Source organism: Enhydra lutris, unplaced genomic scaffold (assembly GCF_002288905.1).
Source record: "Enhydra lutris kenyoni isolate GAN:26980312 unplaced genomic scaffold, ASM228890v2 scaffoldscaffold18, whole genome shotgun sequence".
Taxonomy (NCBI): Eukaryota; Metazoa; Chordata; class Mammalia; order Carnivora; family Mustelidae; genus Enhydra; species Enhydra lutris.
Genome location: NW_019154102.1, coordinates 9,549,409 through 9,565,016, shown reverse-complemented (window position 1 = coordinate 9,565,016; position 15,608 = coordinate 9,549,409). Strand labels below are relative to the sequence as shown.

The window sequence follows — 15,608 nt, the reverse complement described above, 5'->3', positions numbered from 1 at the left end:
AACATTTAACTTTCAGTACTAGACAAATCTAGTTTGTAGAAATGTAAAGGAATTATAGCTTAAGGTTAAAGACTTTCTAGTCCTTGTCTGTTTACCATGGAAATACTTTGGTGTATTGTATCTTTCATCTGTCAGTGTAGCTAAAATGGTGGATCTAAATTCTTTCCAACAGGATAAATATTAACAATAAGTTGCTATGTTTCATGGAATTAGCTGTGGTTTTTTTCTATATGACTGATGTCTTCTTAGCTTATGCTTTTTTTAATTAAGATTTATTTGAGAGAGAGAGAGAGAGAGAAAGAAAGAGAGAAAGCAAGCACAAAGGAGGGAGGGGCAGAGAGAGAAACAGACTCCTTCATGAGCAGGAAGCCCAATGTGGGGCTCGATCCCAGGACCCCGAGATCACGACCTGAACCAAAGGCAGACACTTAACTGACTGAGCCATCCAGGTGTCCCTTCGCTTATGATTTTTAATGCAAGTGTTGATAGCTCTGGACAGGGGGCTCTGCTTCCATAGAGCAACTTAAAATAATTCCCAACCTCTACTTTAGTCATCTTCATTTCTTAATCTAAGATCTTATGAGTCAGGTTTCTAGAAAAACAATTGCCATGTGTACATTCCCCTAAGATGCAGAGATCAACATGTTTTTGAATGGGCATCTTTTATGTATAAGTCACTGTAGTTGGAACTCTGGGAAATATGGAGGTGCCTGGGAGGTGCCTGAGTTTCTTTTCAGCTGGGGCTTTTGGAATCAGCTCAGATTTCCATGAAAGCTGATGCTTACTACCACCCTTTCTTCCTTTCCACCCTAATGAGACATTCTTATTGAAGACAAGGAATACTCAATGTGTATTTATTAAGTATTCACATGATGTCAGGCAATGACACGTAAATCTAAAGTTTTACAAGTCTTACTCACAGCTTTGCTCCTGTCCTCCACTAGCACAAAACCTAGAAGTAGACATGTGGAATTTAAACTACAATTCTAGGTGGAAAATGCTAGGCATCTCCTCAGTGGGGAGTGCAAGATGATCCCTGGATATGGGAAAGTATTGGAACTTCTATGTCTATGTCTGCGTGGGTGTCTATATATATATATATATATATATATATATATATTTTAAACTCATTTTTAATTTATTTTTTAACATAATATACAGCATAATTACATACATTGGGAAACTAAAACTATTTAATTATTTATTTATTTATTTTCCCATTAATGAGTCTTTGTATCATTGTGTGTGTTCCTTTATTTATTTATTTTTTTAAATTGAAGTTCCCTTCCTGGTCCTGCTTCCATCAGTGGCAGCAGCCAGGGGAAAAGCAGAGGGGAAATAGGCAGCCCAAGGAAGGGGTCAGCTCTACAACATTCCATTTATATACAGAACAAAACAGACAAGCACAGAGCCGCTACTGTGGGAAGAATTTGGCAGCATGGGAAAGGAGAGCTATAGGTGGGGTGTTAGGGTGTCATTAAAAAACACAGCACCCCCCAAAACTGAGGTGCCTGGGAGCAACAGGTCTACTTCAACCCAAGAGGAATCAGATCAAAAGCAGTTTGGGAAGGCCAGAACTGCCAGGGACAGAGGCAAGAAGAAGGTCCAGGGGGTGGGCGGCTGTTTGGCAACTGGTGTGAAGGGATTTCCTCCCCCTGCTGGGATCCCCCCAGCCCCTCCAGTCTGGCAGGAAGGGGAAAGTCTGCAATCCCCAAGGTCAGGTCTGGGGCTGCCAGATGCTCCAGGCAGGGTCTGGTGGGGTCTCACAGAGGTTTGCCATCCAGGGAGACGATGGCATTGCCCGCTCCCTGTCCTTCAGCTGCTCTGCTTGGGGTACAGTGGTCCTTGACCTCCTTGTAGTAGTTTGGTTATAATTCATGCTTGATCCTTGTCAGCTTCTTCTTGATGGTGTCCTTGTTGCTGACATAGATCTCTGTGCTCTTAAGGGGTTCAGACTTAGAAGATAAACACCAGGTCCTCCTGCTTGTCTCGTTGGTCTTTTTTTTTTTTTTAAACAAGACAACATTCAGTATCTTTTTTTTTTTTTTTAAGATTTTATTTATTTATTTGACAGACAGAGATCACAAGTAGGCAGAGAGGCAGAGAGAGAGGGGGAAGCAGGCTCCCTGCTGAGCAGAGAGCCCAATGCGGGGCTCGATCCCAGGACCCTGAGATCATGACCTGAGCCGAAGGCAGAGGCTTAACCCACTGAGCCACCCAGGTGCCCCTTCGTTGGTCTTATAGATTGCATCAGAGGGCTCAGAGTGGCACTCCTTATCTGGACTGTCTGGACAGGTGGCATAGATGGTGTCTTCTACAGTTTAGCCCAGGTCACCTACCAGGATCTCCTTGCCCTGCTCCAGGATAATGTTCTTGTCCTCGCTCAGGCAGAATGACACCGGCTCCTTGCGCTTCTTCACCTCCCCCAGTGTTGATGACTTCCACGCCTTCATGTCATCCAGCACTTTGATGATGCCTCCAGACACAACCACAGCAGAGGCCATGTTTCCGGATATGAATGGAGAGAACAAGGAGAGTCGGAAAAGACAAGAGATGCTGCAGCTGCTGCTGGGATCTGACTGATGAAACTAAAACTTTAAATTCAAAATTTAAATTTTCTCTCAACACGGACTGTGTTTATACTGTTATCTCCCATGTGGCTGTTTTTGTAATTCATTTGGGCACTTGTATCCTGTGGTGGTGGTCGGACTGTGTATAGGAGGTCTGGAAACTTTAATTATAGTCTTGGTTATGCTACTGGTTAGTGTGTCCTCAAGTGAGTAATGTCATCTTTATCAGAGATGCTTTGCGTTATCTCCTTCTCCCTCTAATTCCTCTTTCTCCTAAATAATAAGCATTTATTGAAAGATCACTGTGGGCCAGAAACTTTCCTAAGCAATGTGTTAATCTATGGGATAATTATAACAACCTTAAAAAGGAGGTACAATGATCACCCCCTCAAAGGGAATGTATTACTTAAGAAAGCTGGGAGAAGGTAGTCAAACTGGGTTCGTGGACACTGATGATAGAGTGGAGAGGAGTCTGTGGTCATTGGGGACACTCTTTGGACCATCGAGATGATTCATGAGATTTATGACTGCCAGTTGCCGGCTACTAACTTCCTGACCTTTAGCCCCAGAGGTTTCCAAAGCAAAACTTCCTCTTGAAAGTTTTGATTTGACATTTGATGGAGGCATGAATGTAATACTACTGACATCTCTGTTCATAGAAGGGAGCTCCTGAGAGCAAACAATTAGACATGGAGGTTTTCTATTGTGAGTTTAGATCTGGAGGCCTTACATAAAGCTCAGGTCCTGCATTGTCTTGCCCAGTCAGATAAATGTCAGCTCCATCTATTGCAAAGTTTAGAGAATAATATGTCGACTTTGTAAATAAAAAGGAATAGCAAGTTTACACAGATTTTAAATCACACTGAACACTTTGCAATAAGTCTCACCAGGTGATGACACTACTTTGCCACATGTAGTCTCCTTGACCTGCCAAGGTACAGAAAGCTTTGTAGAAATAATAGCTAACAAAGACAGACTGGGTAAGTGGGTGGCTGGAACATCTCTTCAGAGCTCTTTCTAGCCTTGGTGTTGAGTCATTTGAGGTAGACACTGGGTCAGGTTCTTGACTCTAGTGTGCCTGTTTGTCCCTTGGGATAAGGGGAAGAAAGGCAGTACTTGGCACCTAGACAAGGTTCATGAAGTGCTTTAAGAGCCTACATTGAAAGGCTGTGACATCAAATAGAAGTGAATAACATTCTGTTTTTACGCATGGCATGAGTGGGAAGCATAGGCGATTTGACTGAAAACATCTCTGCATAAGAGTTTTTTTCAAAAGTGGGGAATGATTGGCAGAGGCCCAGAAGTCAGGGATGTTGTACACTTTGGTCCTGGCCATTGTCGCTTGACATCTCAGGGATAGCCTTAGAGCTGGCCTCAGACCCACATGGGCTGGGAGGTGTAAGAGAGGGAGGGCAAGCAGAGAGAGAGCGAGCTCCTTCTCCACTTTGGGAACGCTCCGACATGCTGCGGAAAGAGTAGACACCGCGGGGACAGTTAATACAAATTTAGAGAATGCATCACTTTGGGGGAGATGATAAAATGTAAACATCAGGGAAAGAAAAGGTCTTTGTTTACTTTCCCTTTTCCTGGTATATGGCTAAACAGGTTAAACACCTGTGAGAAGAGGATGCTTCAGGGACACCCTCGTACTCAAATTGTTCGTGGGTGTCTTGGAGATTACGCTCCACTCCTTGTGTGATGATTAGTTGTCTTTTCATGACTGGTGAGGCTGGCGGTGAGGAGCCGGGCCTTCACCTGCAGGTGTTGCCATGGCAAAGGACACTTGGAAGAGATTCAGGCAACATTGAAAGGCAAAAGTGAAAATGAGAGTAGAGAGAAAATAGAAGCTTGATTTAAGGAGACTTTTGAGTGGATCAAATCGTCTCCCTCACGATAGCCATGGCCAGACTCCAGATCAACCCTACTTTTTTCCTCCTGACATCTGAGCCTCTCTGAGTCCTGGTAGTCTGGTTAATAAGCTGACTTTGTTTAAAACTTAAAAAAAAAATTTTTTTTTAACATATAACAAGGTTTATTTTTAAAGCACTGTAAAAATTTTTCTGCCCCTAGGAGCCGGGATTTGGTTTCTTAACCCAAACAGAATTAAGAAATTATGAAATGAGAATTGGTTTATTGACTCAGTAAAACAATTTCTCTTTCCTTATCCAAAAAACAGCTAGCCAAGTAGCTCATTTTATCTGCTATGCTGGCTTTTTGTCTCATCACTACCTTCTTTACTGTCCATGCAGTTTTTCCATGAAACCAAGTCGCATTTCTCCGTGTCACTCAGACTTTGCCTCGACTCTCACTTAGTTTGCACATGGAACTCACTTTTCTCTTCCTTTCCACTTCTACATTTTGGCTTATCTTTCAGAATAATCCAGTTTATTTACTGAGCGCTACCCCACCCCCACCCCCAGAACTTGCAGATATTTATGGTCAGATTTTCTACAAGTCATTGTTCTCAAAGTTAGAAAACTCTATATCTCTCTGTATTTTAGGAATTTTCAGTTAAAGCCAGTGACAGATTCCCCCTTTTCACCCTGGTTGGTTAATTCACGTTATATAGTTAGGTTAATAATAATAATGATAACGATAATAATAGTAATAAATATGTGTTGACTGCATAATGAGTGGCATCAGTATCCTAGTGGGGGGATGGGGGGAGGCCCTGGGTACAAGTGCTATGTCCGAGTTCCGCAGGGTTGAGGAGTCCTGTGCTAGAGGTACATGGGAAAGCAAGGCCTCTTCCAAGGTGGATAGTAAAATTTTAATACATACTGGTTTCCTAAATTTCTTCTGAGTTCTTAATAAGAGAAATGTGCCATGCCTCTAGCTGTGCTTTCTCTAGCAGGACAGAGAGAAACACGGGGCTAGGGTCTTGGGAATGTTGGGATGGGGGAGTTTGGAAATGGGAAAGACATCTGTAGGACTCTTCTTGATGTTTCCTTCTGAATTGGTTGAGAAAGATCAAGCCACTCTTAACTGCTATTTCTACTAGGAAACAGATTTGAAATAGGATGATGTTTTTTAAAGTGTAAGGGCTTGCAGATTACTCAGATGTGTACAGTGAGATTGCATTGTTGGGAAGCACTTGGACTGGACAGAACCATCTTCTAGAAATTGGAGTTACCTGAAGCTCTCTGGGTCTTTTTCTTCTGTCATTTCTGTGTTCCCTGGAAAACTGAAGAGAAAGTGTCTTTATAATGAATCTTCTCTTATATGATCTGGGGTGTGATTAACCTTGCTTGGCCTTCATCTTAAAAGTCACTTCCAATAAACAAAAGACCTTCCTCAAGAAAGGTCAGTGGGAGATTGCCCTGTGACGTTGTTCTGAGCTAGAACCTGGAGATGCCTCATAGGCCCCATGATGAGAAAATGTCATTTTCATGGAAGAAAGAGAAGTGAAGGGGGCCTGGCCCTGAGATCTGGTTCTCCTGCACCCAGAGGCTAACGTAGTTTCTCAGTTTGCTCTGTGCAAAGAAAATAGTCTCCAAGGTGAGCACTAATAGTACCATTTTCTGGCATTTGAAGGTCAGCATGGTAAAATTTGCCAACTCGTTCTTCCAGATATGTTGTCTACCTAGAAAAAGGTAGGGACAAAAGTTGTCACAGGTTTTCTGAATATTCTAATCAACTTTTGATCTGGTTGTTCTGTCTAAGCTACCATCGATATCTCAACACGTTATGTGTGAAGCTGAGGCATGAGAGTGACTGACTAATCCTCACCGAACATCTCCTTTATTCCACATCCACACTGTCTTACAGTAAAGCCCTGAAGTTCTTTGATGGGACAAAAAGAATTAATGCCAAAGTTGCATGAGTTACAGCCGCTACCACCTAATTAAAATGATTTTGTGCCAGTTGCTTTTGTTGGGCTGGATCCACACATAATATAATTTTAATCCTGTTTATATACACTCTTGGGATAGATTTGAGATTAGCATTGCCATTTAAGAGAGGTTAATCAAGCATACCGTATGCAGCTTTTGTTTCTCCATTGTATGTGAAAGGTGACCACTGCTGATGGGTTACACAACTGCCCGCTTCCTCGATTAACAAGAAAGAGGTGGTTTTCAGTGTCTGATCATTAACCCAGCCTCAGCCCCGGCGACACTTTCTGTCTAGTCCTTGGAATAGTACAGCTGTTGTCAGTCACGGAGGAGAACTCTAGTTAGGAACCGCTTTGCTTTGGCTGTGGCTACATGCCTCCACACAAGGGGAGGAGGAAGAGAGGAAAAAAAGAGAAAAAAAAATACAGCTCCCCTAAAAAGCAAACACCATTTTTTGTATGCCTGGCTCTGTTTATGTATATAAAATGGACATTATGGTGGAGTGAAAAAGACCCTCGTAAAAATCCTTCTTGAAAACTATTGTTGCTGACAGCCGTGACCTCTGTGAGTCTGCATGTTTACCCATAATTCATAATTAACAAAGACATTAGAACTGCCACAGGAGAATTCTGGGCTTTATTTCTTTCTAACTGGGCAGTACTAATGCTGGAAGTGCTCCCAAATCAGTGATTTAACATTTCAGGAAATCTTGGAGAGGCAGCAGAAGCCTCCTTATATAGCTCATACGCTGGGACTTTGGTGATACAGATACGGCCGAGATAATTATTCAGCTCTCGTTATTGCTGGAGCTCTGCACCTGATCCCCGAGCCATTAGAGCACTCTGCAGGTTATTACAACTATCAAACATCAAGGTCTCTTTTCTAGTCTCTTGACTATGTGGTTATCATTTTACTTCTTTTAAATCCCCCATCTGCATAGAAAGCCTCTGTGTTTTTTACTGAGATCTGCTCACAGTCTTCCCCCCACCCCTTTCTTTATTGCTCCCCAAATGGAGCCCTTTTCTTACCAGCACATTAGCATAAAAATATAAACCTCATGCTTCTCCAGTTGTATTGTTTTTATACCCTCTCTCTTGTTTGATTTCCTCTTTGAGGCTGTGTGCACCTACACTTTAATTTGGGCAGCAAATGAGTCAGTAGAAGAGAATTCTCTTGAGCCCAAGGAAACCACGATAATATAATTTCAGATGATGCGAGCTGTCAGGGCCCATGTTTAACCTTCTGCTTAGTTGAGGGCCCTCTTGACTTTATTGTACGTTTCTGCCTCTTTGCCGCTCTATTTCAATGGTACCCCAAAATGGCAAATTATAGGAGACTACACTGACAATTTTATAAAAAGGCATTTTGTATCGTGGACGTATTTAATGACTTACTACTTTTTAATCCCTTCACCGGCAAAGTGTACCCTTGGAATTTAACAGGAAACACTTGCTTTGATAAAATGCACTTTCAGTTTTGGTCACTGAACCTCGTGGCGCAATAAGTTTGCTTCTAATACTTTCCTAGACTATACCGTGATCGAAAACAGCTCCGAATATTCTGGGCATTGTGTCAGCTATCTAGGGGCAGGCAGTCACTTATGATATATACAGATAATACCATAAATTAAAGTCTGAAGCAGACCTCTGTGGATTGCATCTTAAGTGAAAACAAGTTGCTATTTCTGGATGTTTTACACACCTCACTCCCCTTAGAAATCTTTATTTTGTGTGTGATCTCCACCAAACACCTGTAAAAAAGGCATCCCACCCACTGCAGGCCTATCGGATGAAAAAGCTAACTCACAAGGGGTGAGGGCAGTCGCAGGCAGTATGGTGGGGCTAAGAAACATATGGCTATCTCACTTAATATTGCTGCACAGTCGTCCCACACCATATTCCCTTAAATGGGCATTAGCTCCGTAGCCAAATTAGCAGACTATAACACAAATGAAAATAGGGGCATCTTTTGGTGTTGCAAAAAAGAAAAAAAAAACCCAAACCATGAAACATGACTTAACAGTGTCTATTCATTTTGTGTGTGTGCGTGCGTGTGTGTGTGTGTGTATGTGTGTGTTACATCTAAAAAGAGAAATACAGAGAGGTTTTAAACATAGGTAGTGTTTTAACCATGAGCCGTGTGAGTTTAGTAATTAAATGCTTTAATTTGTACTTTGCTTCATCAGCCTATACAAAGAAACTGTCTGGTTTTTCTGACTGTGGACAAGATGGGTTCCTTTTAGGATCTCCTCCTGCCCCTTTCTACTCAGCCAGTGAGAATATAATATAAAAAATTATATTCTCCTCCTTTGTAAACTTACTGGTGCATGCGTATTTTCTTCCTTAGGAGCTAGGAGCATGGACCTCAATACATACATATATATGTATATATATATATATATACATATATATGTTGTTTATATATATAAGCAAATTCATGTAGGTTAACTATAGAAGTAAATCAGTATGTCACATTTGTTGTGAATTAAGTTTTCCCATAATCAATGACAGTGATATGAATGCTTCAATTCAGGGAACTTCGTATTACTGTGGAATCATCTGACTACTGTCAGGGATTCCCCATTTGTATGCACTTTCAGTTTTGCTACTATATGCAGTTCTTATTCCTTCATATACAATGATCCTTAGCATTAGAGTTTTTGAGTTGAAATATTTCTAATTATGTAGTCTAATCCTCCTATTTAATGAAGAAACAGACATAGAAAAGCCAAATAACTTGCTGAAAGTCACAGAGTTAGCTAGTTTATGGCAGACTTTGGTTCTGGTCTCTTGACCCTCATTTTCTTTCTATAACACATTGCCACTTCCAATAATTACATAATTATTGATATCCTCAAAGCAAGGAAAACACTTGTGAGTTTTCCTTCCAAAAGAAATGGTCATTTGTTCTTAGCCATCCATTCTCTCATTGGTGAGAAAAATGCATAAATTTGCAAGATGGTGGGCCAGCAATATGGCAAAGGCCTTTTCTTTGTATGACAACCAACTGACCCCTAAATGAATTGAACCTATGACCCCCTTCCTCATTAGCTCCAAAAAAAGCTAACTAGCCCAGAAACAATTGTTACAAGCAAGCTACAACACAAATCCACCATGTTATTCCTGTGGGATTAATTAGAGAGCTAAAACAATGCTTTATCTTTGAAAGACATACAAAATCATATTGTTATGTTCTTCTGGCTTGTGAACCTCTTGAAATTGTATGCAAAATTTTATGTAAGAGCAAATATACATTGCTCTGGGGAGAGGGCTCCAAGTTTTCTTAAGATTTTCACAATATATGTGTATGATCCAAAATAGGTTAAAAAAAATTGTTCTATTTCATGCTCCAGTGATTTGTGCTGATGTCATCCCTGGTATTGGTACTCTACCAAAAACAAGAATTGCATTATGCTTCACTAAACTGGAGGAATATATTATTTCTATTTTTTTCCTTGAGGAGAAAAGAAAGAATGGAAAGTAAATATACACATGTGGCCCTTATAATGAGTACTAAATCAATAAAGACTAATCTGGGATATTATGACAATTTAGTTGATGCTAGTTTGAGTAGAGATGGATATCACCCAAGTCTTGAGTGCTGACTTTTGTACACAATGAGAAAAACAATCCTGCAGCCTTGAGTGTGAGGAATATGATGGTATCCAGGATAAAGGGAGTAGAATAGACAAAACATAAAATACTTGAATATTTGACAGCATCTTTAACATATGTAGATGCTGTTTAAGAAATAGTCAGTAGGACTTCTCTAGTCATCAGGGGGTTAAAGCACTATAAAGAAACTTGCATATGTACTTTGTTATCCAAGAGACAGATAGAGAGATGTCGTTCTACTGATATATTACATAAATCATGGTGCCAGCCAGAAAAACAACAGATGACCAATTTGTACAAAGCATTTTTTCCTTATGTTACATTTATTTAAAATACATTAAATCGTTGTGCTAAAATCGAGGCAGCTGGCAGTCCAGGCAACCTTATAAGATTTGTGTTTTCCGGAGCCAGGCCCATTCATTTAGAAAGGTGGATCCGTTGGGCTAGTGTATTTGCTTAGTCATATGCCAAACCCTTGGGGAGCACAGGTAGTCCAGAATTTACCATGTATTCATTTTTTGTTTTTTTGGTTTTTGGTTTTTTAATCAGAAATCTCTTGACAAATGGAAGTCAGATGGTTGATACCCATTTACTCCCAAGTGAAGTCACTAATTAATGGTAACAAGGCTCAACCCAAAGAAAAAGACTCATATGGCATGGAATCTTAAAAATCTGGCCATTTTCCAGGGGCCTCTTCTCTCCTATTTTATGTTCTTTGACATTGATGTGTTGCCTGGTTGACTTTAGGCATAAAAGTCAAGTCTCAGTTGACTGGGTTTATATTAAGCTGATTCAAGCATGGGCCAAATTTGTAGAATTTTAGTGGTTGCTATTGCATATTTTAGTCCATACTTTCATCAGATTCTTAATGGGACTGATAACTCTCAAAAAAGTAACAATCACTGGTAAGAGTTTTGCGTATAGTCACTTAACCCAGCTTCCAATTTCTATATTGTCAACCACAGTCAAAACCAACATTGGATAAACCAGGGCCAGGGTAGAGAAGCCCATCCCAAGTAGTCTAGTCTTGCATGTCTACAGCTTTAGAGACAGCTTAACCTCTAGGGATGCAGTGGTCTTCAGGGGTTGTGGTAGTGTGAACACCTACATAAATTAGTCACTCAAATGTCAGGTTGTTGGTTTCAACAAATTTTCTTCCCTGTTGGCCAATAATAGTCAGAAAATGGAAGACATTTCTTTAAGAAGCTGAATCTTAAAAACTGAAGTCACCAAAAGTGATAGGATTCTATTTGAATTCAACAACTATTTTGTGTCATTACTGTATTCACAACATGCTAGGAACATATTTGGTAAATTTTTAAGGACTCAAATAGACTTTTTTTCCCCTTAGGATACTGAATTAGAGCAAAAGAAAGAAATATAAAACAAAGTCTGTTCTCTCAGTTTATGATCATCATGGAGAGATTTGTATTTTGGGGAGACAGGCAAACAATTAAAAAACAGTTCTAGACCTTGAATTGTGCCCAGTGTATGTCAAAATATGATATACAGAGAAAGGGCCATGACTGGTTAGAAAAAGCAGATGCTCCAGAGATCATTAACCTAAAGAAGGCATTACGGAATCTCTCCATAAGGAAGACTAATAGAAGAGGTAGGAATTGAAATACATTTGAAACTGTAAAGAAGATCTAGATGTATAGGACTGGAGGAGCATTTAATGGTGTTGGTTGACAATAAGACTATACTGATAGGTTTCTAGCACCGCCATTAGAGTGAATATAAGGCAAGTTTTATTTGTGAGTACTTTAAAAAAAAAATAGGTTAGTGGCTTCTCACTGTGTGTGTGTGTGTGTGTGTGTGTGTGTGTGAGGGAGAAAGGAATTGAAATTTTCTCTTTTAAAGGAATTGAAATTTCTCTCTGTAAGACTGCTAAAAAGTAATGGGGCCAGCCTTGAGGAACTGAAAATGTTTCCACCAAAAGTGAGCCCTGGAAAGGGCAGAAGTGAAATGTTATTGAGGATTGTATTAGAGCTAGATTCAGAGGTGCTGGAATCCACATCAGTAGAACATATTCATAGCAGGGTACCCAGGATTGGGAACCTAGGAGAAGAAGATGCCCTCAACAGGTAGCAGTGGTTGGTTTTCAAAAGATTGAGAACCATGGGATTTCTTATTTTCATCAACTAACGGATATGCTATTTAAATACTGTTTATTAGATCTATTATAATGTACATATGGCAAGAGTAAAGTGTGGTAGGGTAAAGTAGGACATATGTGTTAACAAAATACCCAAATTAGTAACCAATAACCTTGTGGAAAATTAAACTATTTATTAGAATCTGAATTGTTAATCAGTTTGAAATCATGCCCAGCCACTATTTTTGTTTTCATTTGAATGTGTGATACATTTTGAAAATTATCAAAGTTTTAATGGCAAAAAGAAAGGAATTAGGTAGGTCTCAGTCTTCTACCAAATGATCAAAATCAGAACTGTGGCTAAATATCAGAGTGTCAGTTTACTATAACATTGGTTTCTTTTCTTCCATCTCTCCCTCTCCCTCCTCTTATTCTTCCCCTCTCTCTAATGAGTTAGAGTTTGAATTCTTGAATTCAAAGGAGTTGTTTCCTCATGCGAGGGGACTGTATCTTTCTGCGTCTTAACAAGATATAAAATTTTGAGCAATTTACAATAAATTCGATAATCTCCTTCCTGTCTAGATACACCAAGCATGGTCAAAGACAACAGTAGAATATAAAGAAAAGTTCAGTGTTTGGGCTTTGGCGTCAGAAGGACTTAAACTTGAACCCTGGATAGTCTACTTGCAAGCTATGGTCAAGTTACTGGGACTCTTTGACTCTGTTTCCTTAACTGTTGAATGGGTACAATAAATTATAGTTTACAGCCTTATGGAAAAAATGAAATAATACATGCAAAGCACTTCAAACAATACCTAGAACACAGGAAGCCTATAATAAATTGTACCTTTTTGATATGGCACTCACATCTGACTTTAGGCTTGACTCTTCAGTCTTATCTTTTATATTAGCTTGACTGTAGAACATCTGAAAGAAATTTTACCATCACTTTCACATAAAAAATTAAAAACTAGGCTTTAGGAAATAGATACTCTTTAATTATTGACTGGGTCCTTGAGAAATAATTACTTAAAATGTAGACTAAGCCTTGCTGTGTATCTGATCCTATTGAAATCCTCCCATTCCTCTTTTTCAGCAGGGAACAACGCAGTCTTGCTGAACTGGCCATGAGATTCCAGAATTCCTAGTTGGCAAATCCTCCAGACTGGTTAGTGCACACATTTGGTAGCTATTTTTTTCCCTGACAATCTTAATATATGTTTTTATTATGTGCGATCCACGTCCTAAATGCTAATTAGCTAAGCTGGAGATCAAATAATTCACTTGGGTATAGAACATGCATTTTTTTTTTAAGAAGTACTCAAATAAACATTTACAAAATAGGTTAAAACAGCTTCTCTCAAGTGGATTGAATACCTGCCTTACAAATTGGCCAGAAGAGATATTTATCTGATTGACTGTAACTGTCCTGAAAGATAAATCATAGATCTAAACTCTTTAAGTAGTGTATGGGGACTAAACCATTAGAGCCAATCAGAGTTGAGTAACTAAGATCTCATGCCATGTTTTAAAGGTGAAAATCTGACCAAAAAAAAAAAAAAAAAAAAAAAAATCATTGACTCCGTTTTAAGCTCTTTGGGTAGATAACGTAAATTGACAGAAAAAGCTAAATATAGTTCAGAGATACTGAAAACTTCCTGATATTCAGGTGAGATGATGCAATATTGAGCTTTAAAAGCAGTAGCCTACATGCATGCTTATTTGACAATCTGAAATATTTCCAAGAGGCCACTAGGACCTTTCAGGTAGGTAATACACAGAAGGAAATTTGCAGTTACGTCCAAACACACCTTTAGAGGACATAACATTCTCCAGGGGCGCTACCATTATAATCTAACATGTCAACTTTTGTTCGTGCTCTAGATTTTTTTTTTCACTCATTACCTCTCCATTTCATTTTTGTGTTTTCTATTCATACTCTCCAAAGCAGAACTATTTGCTTTTCAAATGCATCGTACAAAAAAGGAGGCATCTTTATAGCTCTGCTTAGGTGGAGACACTGGCTGAAAAAAGCAAAAGGGGTTTTGAAATGGGAGCCAAACTATTCTGGCACTTCAACGGTACATCAGGAATCCTAGACCTGTCCTTAACGTGCCTCGCTGTGATTAGCTGTCGTGGCCAGAATGTATAAACTCACTCTGTGTTTGAGAACATGGGAGTGGGCTCTGTTGCGGGTCCTAGGTGTATTTGCCTGTCTTCTCGGGCCAATGGTCTTCAGAACAGAAGGAGTCACTGTTTAAGGCTCTGCTTTTCTTTGGACACTTTGCAGTGAAGGGGAGTTTTAGAAAAGGGGCAGAAAGCTGGAGGCATGCGGCTGGTTTTATCCTTCCTTGAACCTTCTTCACTGCTGTCTTTAGCATCTTCGCTTCATTGCCCACGTGTCACCTGCACTTAGCCATGAGGTGATATATCCTCTTCCATTCCAAAAACATTGATCTAAGTCTCCCTCCTTCCATTTTTTAATAAATCTTAGTGAAGCAATATAACATTCCAGGTCAGTCCTGTAGCGCTGTTCTGGCCTCGCTGGAGTGGCTGCCGCAGAGCATGGAAACTTGCTGGCACGATATTGCAAAGTGACTCTGTGGGGGCTGGACGACTTCCAGCCAGCAATGAACCACGGCCAAGAAACGCCAATATGGATAATGCAAACAAGAGAGATTTGGGGCACATTTCGATTTAACCATCTGATTTAATTGACAGAATAAATGCACCTGTCAACGGGTAATATTCTTGTGATTAGTTTTGGCTGTGATGATGAGATGATGTTAAAAGAATGTCAGAACAACCTGTCCTGGGACTCTTACAGGCAGTTTGAGCGAGGGAAGGTCAGTTTTTAGCTAGTTCAAAGAAGCGGGATTATCCTCTTGTAGTGTGAGGGTATTTTATGGAGACAGTGAACATTTTATTCGACGTTTTCCCTCTGTGCTTAGCCTTCACCACAAATCAGACCAAGTAGGGGATTGAGGCACACGGAAGTAATTGGCTTTTGAATCAGTCTCTATGGCTACTGGGGATAGGTCTCATTTGGAAATGGAAACTCTACGTACTAAGCCTAAGGCTGCACCTGAGTGGTCTTACCTTACCCCAAATTGTCGTTCTTTTGCTGCCAGACTACGCAATTTAAATAGAATTTTAGTGGGGTGAAAATTCAAAGAGGCCTTTAACTGAAGTCCTGTTTTCTTCAGAGAAAATGTAATTTATGAACTTAGAACAAGTATTTTAATTAATACTCGTTTGGTCCTTCATTAACCCTTTGTAGCCTCTCCCATCTCTTCCCAGGAAACCGTGCTCTGATGTTGCTGATGAATGAATTGGCAACTTAACACGTTTCTCGTGGCTCTCCATGTCTGATCTCTGTGCTATTGAACACTGTTGATCTTTTTCTCCTTTTGGAAACTTTCAGTTCCCTGGCTTTCCTGACTGAGCCCGGGGTTCCTTCAGGGTTCCCTCACTCTTTACCTACTCTGTGTAG

At 40.0% G+C, this 15,608-nt stretch overlaps 1 pseudogene; it reads right to left on the bottom strand.

Annotated features, from left to right (window-relative positions):
- The window catches only part of LOC111147920, a 21,776-nt pseudogene extending 19,272 nt beyond the window's left edge, over positions 1–2,504 (bottom strand).
- Between the last annotated feature and the right edge of the window lie 13,104 nt (positions 2,505–15,608).